The sequence below is a fragment of the Entelurus aequoreus genome, linkage group LG14 (genome assembly GCF_033978785.1).
Source record: "Entelurus aequoreus isolate RoL-2023_Sb linkage group LG14, RoL_Eaeq_v1.1, whole genome shotgun sequence".
Classification (NCBI taxonomy): domain Eukaryota; kingdom Metazoa; phylum Chordata; class Actinopteri; order Syngnathiformes; family Syngnathidae; genus Entelurus; species Entelurus aequoreus.
Window position 1 is genome coordinate 13013283 of NC_084744.1, and position 12500 is coordinate 13025782.

A 12500-nucleotide genomic window follows, 5' to 3' on the forward strand; every position below is an offset into this window, starting at 1 on the left:
ACAACCTAATGTCCTCCACACAAAATTATTTGGACCCCTGGAAAAAAACAGTGGTTCTTAGGCCACGGAAGTACAGAATTTAAAGGGCCACACCCAAAAATGTGTGGTAGATTTACCGAAATTTGACTAAAAACTCCTCACATAAGTACAACTTATTGTCCTCAACAACAACAAAATTCATCCCAGCAAAACTGAGGTTGTTAGGCCACAAAAGTTCGGAATTTAAAGGTCAACACCCAAAAATTTGTAGTAGATTTACCGAAATGTGTCTTAAAATCCCTCACACAAGTACAGTTTAATGTACCCCCACACAAAATATTTTGGAGACCAGGAAGAGATTCCCATAGTTAAGCTGCAAAAGTACAGAATTGAAAAGGCCACACCCTTTATTTTATAATTCTGATTGACTTAAAATGTCTCACACAAGTACAACCTAATGTCCTCCACACAAAATTATTTGGACCCCTGGAAAAAAACAGTGGTTCTTAGGCCACGAAAGTACAGAATTTAAAGGGCCACACCCAAAAATGTGTGGTAGATTTACCGAAATTTGACTAAAAACTCCTCACATAAGTACAACTTATTGTCTTCAACAACAACAAAATTAATCCCAGCAAAACTGAGGTTGTTAGGCCACAAAAGTTCGGAATTTAAAGGTCAACACCCAAAAATGTGTAGTAGATTTACCGAAATGTGACTTAAAATCTCTCACACAAGTTCAGTTTAATGTCCCCCCACACAAAATCCTCTGGAGACCAGGAAGAGATTCCCATTGTTAGGCCACAAAAGCACATAATTGAAAAGGCCACACCCTTTATCTTATAATTCTAATTGACTTGACATTTCTCACACAAGTACAACCTAATGTCCTCCACACAAAATGATTTGGACTCCAGGAAAAAAACAATGGTTCTTAGGCCACGAAAGTACAGAATTTAAAGGGCCACACCCAAAAATGTGTGGTAGATTTACCAAAATTTGACTAGAAACTCCTCACATAAGTACAACTTAATGTCCTCCACACAAAATCACTTGGAACATAGGAAGGAAATGTGGTTCTTAGGCCACAAAAGCACATAATTGAAAAGGCCACACCCTTTATCTTATAATTCTAATTGACTTGACATTTCTCACACAAGTACAACCTTATGTCCTCCACACAAAATGATTTGGACCCCTGGAAAAAAAACAGTGGTTCTTAGGCGACGAAAGTACAGAATTTAAAGGTCCACACCCAAAAATGTGTGGTAGAGTTCAGTGTTTCCCATAAACTGCCAAGATACCTGTGGCGGTGGGGGTGTGGCTATGGGCGTGGCTATGGGCGTGGTCACCATGACATCATCGATGAATTTGCATAATTTACTACAATGATATGATTTTCTCTAAAAAGGCAAAAAATATATATACTTACTAATTAATAATAACAGTTTTGTTTTAAACGTCCATCCATCCATCCATCCATCCATTTTACAATATAATTACAAAAATGTATGTACATATTTATATACAGATTTGAACAATAAGTTATTCATTGAAATATATTTATTAATTGTGGTTCTTACAAAAAATATATCTTATAAAATATAAAAGCTAAAATGTCTCTTAAAGCTCTGCCCCTTTAATTAGTGCATACTAAATAATTTAACTTTAGCCTACTACTACAACCATATTATTTACCAGCAACATAAAGTGAAACAGAGGCAGAGGTGTCCTGCCACAGTCAGTAACAAATAAACAGAAAACAGTAGTGGTCAAATACAAATAAGGCAACAAGAGAAGTATCCTACACTTCTCTTTTGTAAAGTAAATCTGAACAGCCTATATGGGCATCTACATCAGCTATATGATTTTCCCGAGAAGCTGGACAGGACAAAAAAAAATAAAATAATTTTTTTATTTTATTTTATTTGTGGCGTACATAATTATTTCGTGGCGGGCCGCCACAAATAAACGAATGTGTGGGAAACACTGGAGTTACAGAAATTTGACTTGAAGCTTCTCACACAAGTACAACTTAATTTCCTCCACACAAAATCATTTGGAACCTAGGAAGAAAATGTGGTTCTTAGGCCACAAAAGTACAGAATAGAAAAGGCCACACTCTCTATCCTATACTGATTGACTTGAAACTTCTCTTACAAGTTCAACTTAATGTCCTCAACAAAAAAATCCTTTGGACCACAGTAAAAAAAGGTGGTTGTTCTGGCACAAAGGTACACATTTTAAAGGGCTTCATCCAAAATAATGAAGAAAATGTACCAATATTCGACTAGACACTTCTCACAAAATACAATTTAATGTCCTCCACACAGGATTCATTAGACCCCAAAAAGAAACTGGTTGTTAAGCCACAAAAGTACACAACTCAAAGGTCCACACCAATTTCTCACCCAAGTAGCTTATAGTTAGTTTAATGTCCTCCACAAAGAATCCTTGGAGACAAGGAAAATATTCTTATTGTTATGCCACAATAGTTCAGAATTGAAAAAACCACAGCTTCCATTCGATAAATCTGATTGACTTGAAACTTCTCACACGAGTGCAGCTTAATGTCCTCCACAATAAATATTTTGGACTGTAGGATTTTGCGTAATGTTGGTGCTTTTATTAAGCTTGAAGGTTGCAATGTTGCACATACTTTTTGTTTCTTATTTTCATAGCACTTGTATTTATATCACTGCTGAATAATAACTGCAGTGTTCAAAATCAGAGTCAAGTTAAAAAAACAACATATAAATGTTTCCATTATTCCTGTTGACCCATGTCGTCAAACGCATAATTCCCAATGCAAGCGTGTCCAATAACGGCAACATTCTCCATCAGTGCACGACGCATCCTCGCCTCCGGTGCAGTCTGACGAAGATCTATGACTTGTAGAAATTAACTGCCAGAAAAGTTCAATTTCTCTCTTCTGTGGTATTGATCTGAAAATTTAGTCAATTATGGGCGAAAATGTAAGGAGCCAAAAATAGTGAATGGTTCCATTGCCATGGCCATTAAGTTACATTTCTTTCTGTTGAACCTTGTGTCCTCCTTGTCTGATCTTGTTGTGACAAACATATAAAAACATATTTTGGGGATTACATTTTGGCCCTTAATGAAGGCACTTCAGCATACTGTCGTTATTGTTAAGCTGCACACTGAAGGGGGATGGGGGAGTGAGGGGTCAGGGGTCTTTGGTATGGCTGACTGAACCGTCATCTTTAACAGAGTAAGCTGCAACAGCGGTTAATCTATTCAATTAAAGGCCTGAAAAAACAATACTCCTGAACTTGCAAAAACACAACAATTTCGGGATTTTGTCCTTAATCTGTTTTGCTAATGAGTTGAGGCGTCGTCGCTTGGCGGAAGACTATGCGTCTACTAGTCCTCGTCATGTAGCGCCCTGTTTGACTACGACTCATACATATGCAATAGACTAATCTTTAACCCCCGCCACATCCCTCCTGCTTATCTCTAATCTGATCTCATCAGATTGGCGATTGTAATCTGCTTTATGAAGCCTGTGAAAGTCATCTTTCCGCACTGTGACAGTGTAACCACCTAGACAGGAATGATGGATTAAACATGGAATTAAAAAGTATTCCTTTAGGCCCGTTCTACATTAAGCCGGATAACTCCTTAAACAAATAATTATTTAACCTAAGCCCCGTTTCGGCCACACTAAACCATTGTTTAAGGTCCCCCTCCTTGGATAATTTTTTACACGGGTAAGTGCGCCGTGTATTTTTTGAATCTCCGGCTCTTAGCTTTGTATGGACTCATTGATCGTTTACAAACTGAGTTCGGAGAGGAAGTAACGCCAGAAAGACTGCGTCCCACACAGGAAGTGACGTCAGAAAGAACGTGCCACAGCCAGTTTCATAACAACCTGTTTCCACTTGGAGGTAAACACTAGAAATATGGAGGCGAGTCATCCAGACATGCCCGTGTTTCTCCTTCCTCTACATGTACAGACGCTTGTGGAAATCACACATGAATACCTTAAGAGAAAGCGATTGCAGCTATTTCAGATACAACACATCTCAGACGGCAAGAGAACTTTTGAAAGTCCAGGTCAGCTGTGATTCTACTTACCGAAGGTAGCATGTGCTTTGTATTACACTATATTGCCAAACGTATTTGGCCACCCATCCAAATGATGAGAATCAGGTGTCCTAATCACTTGGTCCAGCGTATAAAATCAAGCACTTAGGCATGGAGACTGTTTCTACAAACATTTGTGAAAGAATGGGCCGCACTCAGTGATTTCCAGCGTGGAACTGTCATAGGATGCCACCTGTGCGACAAATCCAGTCGTGAAATTTTCTCGCTCCTAAATATTCCAAAGTCAACTTTATTATAAGAAAAGTGAAGAGTTTGGGAACAACAGCAACTCAGCCACCAAGTGGTAGGCCATGTAAACTGACAGAGAGGGGTCAGCAGATGCTGAAGCGCATAGTGCAAAGACTTTCTGCACAGTCAGTTGCTACAGAGCTCCAAACTTCATGTGACCTTCCAATTAGCCCACGTGCAGTACGTGGACTCTAGAGCAGTGGAGATGCGTTCTCTGGACTGATGAATCATGCTTTTCCATCTGGCAATCTGATGGACCAGTCTGGGTTTGGAGGTTGCCAGGAGAACGCTACATTTCGGACTGCATTGTGCAGAGTGTGAAATTTGGTGGAGGAGGAATTATGATGTGGGGTTGTTTTTCAGGAGTTGGGCTTGGCCCCTTAGTTCCAGTGAAAGGAACTTTGAATGCTCCAGGATACCAAAACATTTTGGACAATTCCATGGGATGGCACTTCAAGTTCATATGTGAGTAAAGGCAGGTGGCCAAATACTTTTGGCAATATAGTGTAGCATAGCTCCTTTCTGTGACTGCATGGCTTCTTCTCAGATCAATAATGGAAATGCTGGATAGACGATATGTCTCTACTATTTAGTTTTCTGACGGTACAACTTTGTGCATGCTATCAAGTTTACCCATGTTTTTATACATGCAAACCTTTTCGTACGGAGGTGGCCAAAGTGGAGCCTGAGGGCCAAATTTGGCCCATCGTGTCATTTCATTTAGCCCGCCGAAGGGTGGCTAGCAAATTCAATACATATTCACTTATTTCAAGCTGCACAATCATCGATGGCATGTCTCCAAAGCTACATTGTAAAAAAAAAAAAAAGATTTTACTATAAAAACTTGGCAGCTCAGTTGCCAGAAATTTACCGTCAAATCATGAGTGGTACCATTTTTACCATTTACAGTAATGCACTGTAAAAAAAGAGCGTAGATTTTACGGTAAAAAAGCAGCAACTAAGTCGCCAGAATTTTGCAGTAAAAATAACATTGGTAATGTTTTTGAATTGGTGGTAATGCATTATATACAACTGGCCGTAGATTTTACGGTAAAAAACTGTCACCAGAATTGTAACGTAAAAAAACAACAGTGGTACAGTTTTTCAATTTACTGTAATTTGGTGTAAAAACACCGTAAATTTGATGGTAAAATTCTGGCGACTGAGCTGCCAGTTTGTTTTTTTGTCGTAAAATCTATAGATTTTTTTTTACAGGCTAACTAGTTGCATTTGAAATTGAGACCCCTGAGCTACAGTAAAGTGTTGACCTTTTGACGCTCTATGGAAAAGGAGGGGGGGGTATGGTATTTTTATTTAATTAATTTTTTTACATTTTTATTTGTCATAAAAAATACAATCATGCGTGCTTACGGACTGTATCCCTGCAGACTGTATTGATCTATATTGATATATAATGTAGGAACCAGAAATATTAATATCAAAAAGAAACAACCCTTTTGTGCGAATGAGTGTGAATGAGTGTAAATGGGGGAGGGAGGTTTTTTGGGTTGGTGCACTAATTGTAAGTGTATCTTGTGTTTTTAATGTTGATTTAATTTAAAATAAATAAAAAATAAATGTTTTTATTTATTTTTTATTTCTTGTGCGGCCCGGTACCAATCGATCCACGGACCGATACCGGGCCACGGCCCGGTGGTTGGGGGCCACTGGTCTAAAACCTTAAAGGCTTCCTGGTACAAATCTATAGTCCCTGCCGTTGTGTCTTTGGGCAGGGCACCTTACCCACCTTGCTCCCAGTGCCACCCATACGGTATTCTGTGTGGCAAGACTCCCTCGCAAAATAGACTGCCAGGCTCTGCAAAATTTTCCTGTGTAAATAAAAGATCAAATAAATATTTGTGCACTACATTTTTATTTTGAAAAATAAAATACAATAAAAATACCTTTTCAAAGACAGGCACTATCTTTTTTTAAATTTATTCACTGTTTGTAATAATCTGTTATAAAACAAAATACAATAACTTATCGCAAACAAACAAAACAAATAAAAGTTGAATCCTTGATGGTGTATTCGCTTTGATCCAGGACAATTACTTATTTTTTTGTTTACTCCTTTAAAAAACATTGACTATGAAGTCTGTGATCTCCTTTGAAAGAGTTTGAAGGTTCCTACGCTGACAGGAAATTGAGGGTTGGTCCGCTTTGAATAGTCCTTGATACCTTTGCTGTCATGTTAGACACTGTCCGTTTTTCCTTAAATTATGAAACCTTTAAAGACCCTAATGGAGGGGGATGAGAGGGCGCGACACATTTTTAAAAGCGCGTAAATCAGATTCAGCCGTCCGTTTAATTAACTTGTAAATGAATGTGCCGTGCTGTGTAAATTGGAAGAATGATAAATATTCATATAGATACCTTATGGAAAGGGCAAGGGCGCTCATATCGGCTCCCACCTTATTGCTGCTTTATGGTGGCACTGATTTGCATTTCTTAGGATCATAGATTATGTAAAAAGATATTGTCATAGGCCACCTGCTTGGAATTCATCCCCTCCCACCCCCCCACACACACACGTGCGTTTATCTCGCAGGTGATCCTGATAATGCAATTTAATAAGGGTTTACCGGTACAACACAATATAAGATGTATTTTTTTCAATATTTTAATGATCTTATAAAAAACAAGATGCATTTCTCAGAATGATGAGTGCAGACCTACAAACACACTGTTAAATTGTTTCATTAGTGCCAAGCAAAACGGAACGTTATTATCATTAGGCCTGTTGTTTCTCATGCTTGTGCCCCTGACCTGACAAGAACCGACGGCGGGGGAGGGTGAAGGGAACTCTTCTAATTCGACAGGGAGACATCTGAGCGCACACTTATTTATACATCAAATATGCCTTCGCGCGTCTTTGGGGCATGAAGCCTGAGACTCAAATGATGCAACGGAAAGTAAGTGTGCGAGAAGACGTTAGTAGGAACTTCACGGGGTGCTGCTTGAAATTCTGAGCCCTGTTTGAAAACAAATCACGCTGGGGCCCACCTGGGCAGTTGGCGCTGTTTTGGGGGGCTTTTGGAATTGTCCCTGGCTGTAGTTCCTAAATGGTAAATGCGCAAAACCTCTTAAAGATTAAAGCTGCTGATGATGTATTTGACGGAGACGCAGCTGGAAATATACCGTAGAAGTCCACTCTCCAAGGTAACTAAATATTGTACATTATTACTATGTTACTTTATAAAAGTACTTGAATTATGAGTAGTACATTCTATTGTGTTGTATAATACAATATTTTGGTAACACTTTAGTATGGGGAACATATTCACCATTAATTAGTTGCTTATTAAAGTAACAAAGACTTAATTTAGAATTATTTGGACACTAGGGGAAGATATAAGCAATAATTCTGAGGTTATTGAGGGAAGACTCTTAGTTGATGGCGTACTGGTTGTATAATGAGCAGAATAAGGCACTAATAAGTACTTAATAATGACTAATTAAGAGCCAATATGTTACTAAATTGCATGTTAATAAGCAACTAATTAATGGTGAATATGTGTTTTACCATGAATTGATTAATGTGCACCCCGACTTAAACAAGTTGAAAAACTTATTCGGGTGTTACCATTTAGTGGTCAATTGTACGGAATATGTACTGTACTGTGTAAACTGTACTGTTTCATATAATGTATTCTCTTCCTTTGCACTCTACTAATAAAAGTTTCAATCAGTCAATCAATCCCCATACTAAAGTGTTACCAATATTTCTTATCTAAAAGTTTGTTTTTCTTTTTAAAATGTATTTTACATGTTTAAATGTTGCTCAAATATTATCCAATTAAACTGATTTCCGTTCATTACAATTAGAAAGGTATATTCGAGATACACATACTACTGTATCTGCTGTTCGTACTGGTATTTATATATTTATTTTTAGCATGTTAGTTATTGTTTGTCTTGCTTTTTAACGGCACCTAACACAGTATCAACCTGTAATTTCGTAATGCTCTAATGTTTGATGACGATAACTGCCTATTTTATTTTATTCCATCTATAGTTCGCTATGGTGTATTTGTCTTAAGTTACTGGAGTGACTCCGACTACTCAGCTACAAATTATTTGTGTGTTTTCAAAATAGTGGGCCTGATTCTGAATTGTTGGGAGACTTAAAGAAGGGGTCGGATAAAATAAACTCGGATTCTTCCTACTCCTTTTCATGTTGAATTGTGCAAGTGTAAACGCGTGTTGTACTTCCCTGTTGCATACAAGCTAAATCATTACCCAAATAGAGTGAAAAATCATAAACGCATCATTGAAACACTATCATTTGAGTGTACAGGTGTACCTAATGTTGTGTCCGGCGTGGTGGCAAAAGCTCAAAATGCCGCCTTCAAAGTGACATCATTGCTTCTTGGTGGCAACACTGACCTGCAGCAGGCGTGATAATCGACCTTGCCTCCGCCAGGAAAAGAAAGGCTTGTGTTGGTGCTGAGCCAGCAATGTGGCGACCAAAGGAAAATTGGACTATAATGGGGAGGGGATGTGTGTTCGTGGGGGGCAGGGCGGGCTCGGAAAAAAGAAGGTGGGGGTTGTTTTTGCAACATCCTGTCATCATTAGCATTCCACATTAAAAAAAAAAAAAAGCGTGGCAGCATCAAGCCTTACCTCGTGTCTCGGGCATCTCTTTCCTCCACGCTCCATCCTCATCATCTTGCCGTGGTACCCAGCTGCCTCTGGCACTTCCTGTGTACGCACGCTGCCAGCCTCTGACGCATGGATGCGCCTTACATCATTGGGTTTTTTAACACAAAACCATATTTGGAAGGTACCTCCGTTCTACTAAAACACATATTGCATCAGAGCACTTTTCTAATATTTGGGTCAGCTTATTTAACTCCTGTGCATCCGGAAAATATTTACAGCACTTTTTCCGCATTTTGTTATGTTTCAGCCTTATTCAAAAATGGACTAAATACATTTTTGTCCTCAAAATTTTACACACAATACCCTTTTTATTTTTATTTTGCAAATTTATAAAAATTAAAAAAGGAAAAAAAAAATACATGAACATAAGTATTCAGAGTACTTGCTCTTGTTGATGCACCTTTGGCAGAAATTACAGCCTTAAGTCTTTTTTAATACGATGCCACAAGCTTGGGCATCGCTATCTTTGGGCAGTCTGGCTTATTCCAAACTGCTCAGTGGCCTTGTGGTTAGAGTGTTCGCCCTGAGATCGATAGGTCGTGAGTTCAAACCCCGGCCGAGTCATACCAAAGACTATAAAAATAGAACCCATTACCTCCCTGCTTGGCACTCAGCATCAAGGGTTGGAATGGGGGGTTAAATCACCAAAATTATTTCTGAGCTTGGCCACTGCTACTGCTCACTGCTCCCCTCACTTCCCAGAGGGTGGAACAAGGGGATGGGTCAAATGCAGAGAGTAATTTAACCATACCTCGTGTGTGTGTGTGACTACCAGTGGTACTTTAACTTTAACTTTAACTTCCTCTTTGTCCATTCCTCTTTGCAGCACCTCTTAAGCTCAATCAGATTGGATGGGAAGCCTTGGTTTTCATCTAGGATGTCTCTATACGTTGCTGCATTCATCTTTCCCCCTATCCTGACTAGTCTCCCAGTTCCTGACGCTTAAAAACATCCCCACGGCATGATTTTTGCATCTCAACGATTAGAAAACGGAAATGCTGATTATCGGTCCTGCTAGACACCGGCACCTATTTAATAAAACTACCTTAACATTCGACAACCAAACAATTACACAAAGCGACTCGATAAAGAATCTCAGCATTATCTTCGAACCAACTCTCTTGTTTAAGTCACACATTAAGAGTGTTACTTAAAACAGCCTTTTATCATCTCCGTAATATTGCTAAAATGTGTCACATTCGTCCCAGTCTGCAGAATTTAGAGCGTTTTCTTTTCGGGCTCCAGTACTCTGGAATGCCCTACAGGTAACAGTTAGAGATGCTACCTCAGTAGAAGCATTTCAAGTCCCATTTTAAAACTCATCTGGCCTTTAAATTTACCCTTTTTTTACACCAGTTAATCTGCTGTCTCTCTTTTCTGCTCTACCCTCCTCTTCTGCGTGGAGAGGTTATTAGGTGACCACAGATGAGGCGCTAGGTGTTCAAAGTCGGGACCCAGGATAGACCACTGCTCTATGCATCAGTTGGTGACATCTCTGCGCTGCTGACTTGTCTACATGTAAGACTATCCCCCTGCTGGTCTCCCAACGGACTGGACTTTCACATTATGTCGTGACCACTTGGCATCCATTGCACCGGTCACCCAGGGGGTCCCCACATCTGCGGTCCCTTCAAAGGTTTGTCATTGTTTTCATAGGGTTTAGTTTTTTCTTGTCCAGATGTGGGATCTGAGCCGAGTATGTCGTTGTGGTTTGTGCAGCCCTTTGAGACATTTGTGATTAAGGGCTTTATAAGTCAACTTTGATTGATTGATTGTCTGATGATGCTGCCACCACCATGATGGTATTGGCCTGGTGTTGAGCGGTGCCGGGTTTCCTCCAAACATGACATCTGGCTTTTACGCCAAAGAGTTCAATCCTTGTCTCATCTGTCCAAAGAAGTTTGTTTCTCATGGTCTTAAGGCAGGGGTGGGCAAACTTTTTGGCTCAGGGGCCACGTTGGTTTTTAAAAATGTGACAGGCGGGCCGGGCGAGCACATGATGCATTTCAAAGCATATCATATCTGTTGGAACTATTCTCAGGCATGGGCTATTGAAATATAATACGTCTATTTTTAACAATATCATATCAGAACATCAAAGAAACATACAAATAGTACTAAAGGGTAAACTCTTACATTCTCTTTAAGTAGAAGCAGTGTTGTTGATCACACTTTTTAGCCAGTGCGTCAAAGTTTAGTATCAATTTGAGGTGGTAATTCTCAAAACAGATCTTTGCTCAATTCAGTTCTAATGTCTGGCTGGCCGGATTAAAAAAGACCAACGGCCCGGACGTGTCCTTCTGGAAGGTTTTCCTCTCTCCACAGAGGAATGCTGTAGCTCTGACAGAGTGGCCATCAGGTTCTTGGTCGCCTCCCTGACTAGACTTAAGCCTGGTGTATACTCTCGTGTCGCGTAGCTTGTGTAGGCCACGCCGTCTTGTCCCCTCCCCCTGCGTAGCACCTCCCAAAAATCCCTAGGTTCGAGTCGCCGGCAACGCAGAACTGTGATTGGTGAACACAGGCGAGCAGACTTTATGCTTGAAATGCAAACATTATTGTATGAAATAAAACAAGAGTTATTAAACATTTGCATGAAAACTGATAATATGTACTTAATATCTTGGTGCGCTCTAAAAATGATTACTGAATGTGTCGTTTTTCATCTTGTTGTGTTGTTGTTGCGTCCAGAAGAAGTCACAAAGTACAACACTCATTTTAACTTTTATTGCCAATCTTGTGCAAACAACTGGTTCAAATCTGACACCCCTTTCCCCCCCCCCCCCCCACACACAGAACTTTCCACTCTCGGTCAATAATGTTTCAAGCATGGTATATTTACAAACATGTAAACTCTGAACAGGTCAGTACAGATAAACACAAATATGTCGTTAACTTACAATAGTTATTTAACAGTTTTGTTTACATGATAGCTCTCTCTTGTCCCATGTCCTGAATGGCCGAATAGCGTTGCAAATAATAATAACGTCCTCTGCCGCGACTCGTTCAGAAGTTGCAGAGTCCATCTTCACAAAGGTATTTTCCTCTGGTTTATAAGTAAAACGTCCATTAAAAGTAAACTGAAGATTCAGAATGATTAGTTCCTGTGTAGACGAAGATTTTAGAAGTTGTGGTTGACGTCTATCGTCACTCTTCACATGAAGGAAATACAGTATCTAGTCAACGACAGGTGGTCCTTCTGGAGACACTGCCCCTTAGTGTTTTGGAAGAGAATTACAAGTCTGGCACCACCCCCCAGAACTACAAATCAAACAAGACGCCGTCAGGGGAAGCAAGCTACACGATGCGAGAGTATATTCCAGCCTTAAGATGAATGCAGCAATGTACAGAGACATCCTGGATAAAAACCAACGCTTCCCATCCAAAAAAAGAGGAATGGGCAAAACTGCCCAAAGATAAGTGTGCCAAGCTTATGGCATCGTATTCAAAAAGACTTGAGGCTGTAATTACTGCCTAAGGTGCATCAACAAAGTATTGAGCAA

The 12500-nt window shown here is 39.7% G+C and overlaps 1 long non-coding RNA gene across 1 annotated transcript in view; it reads left to right on the forward strand.

Annotated features, from left to right (window-relative positions):
• LOC133664417 (uncharacterized) overlaps nt 1–10634 on the forward strand; it is a 57132-nt gene extending 46498 nt beyond the window's left edge. The window contains exon 4 of the long non-coding RNA XR_009828578.1: nt 10416–10634. This is a non-coding gene — a long non-coding RNA (uncharacterized LOC133664417). The remainder of the gene's footprint in view (nt 1–10415) is intronic.
• The last annotated feature ends 1866 nt before the right edge of the window (nt 10635–12500 follow it).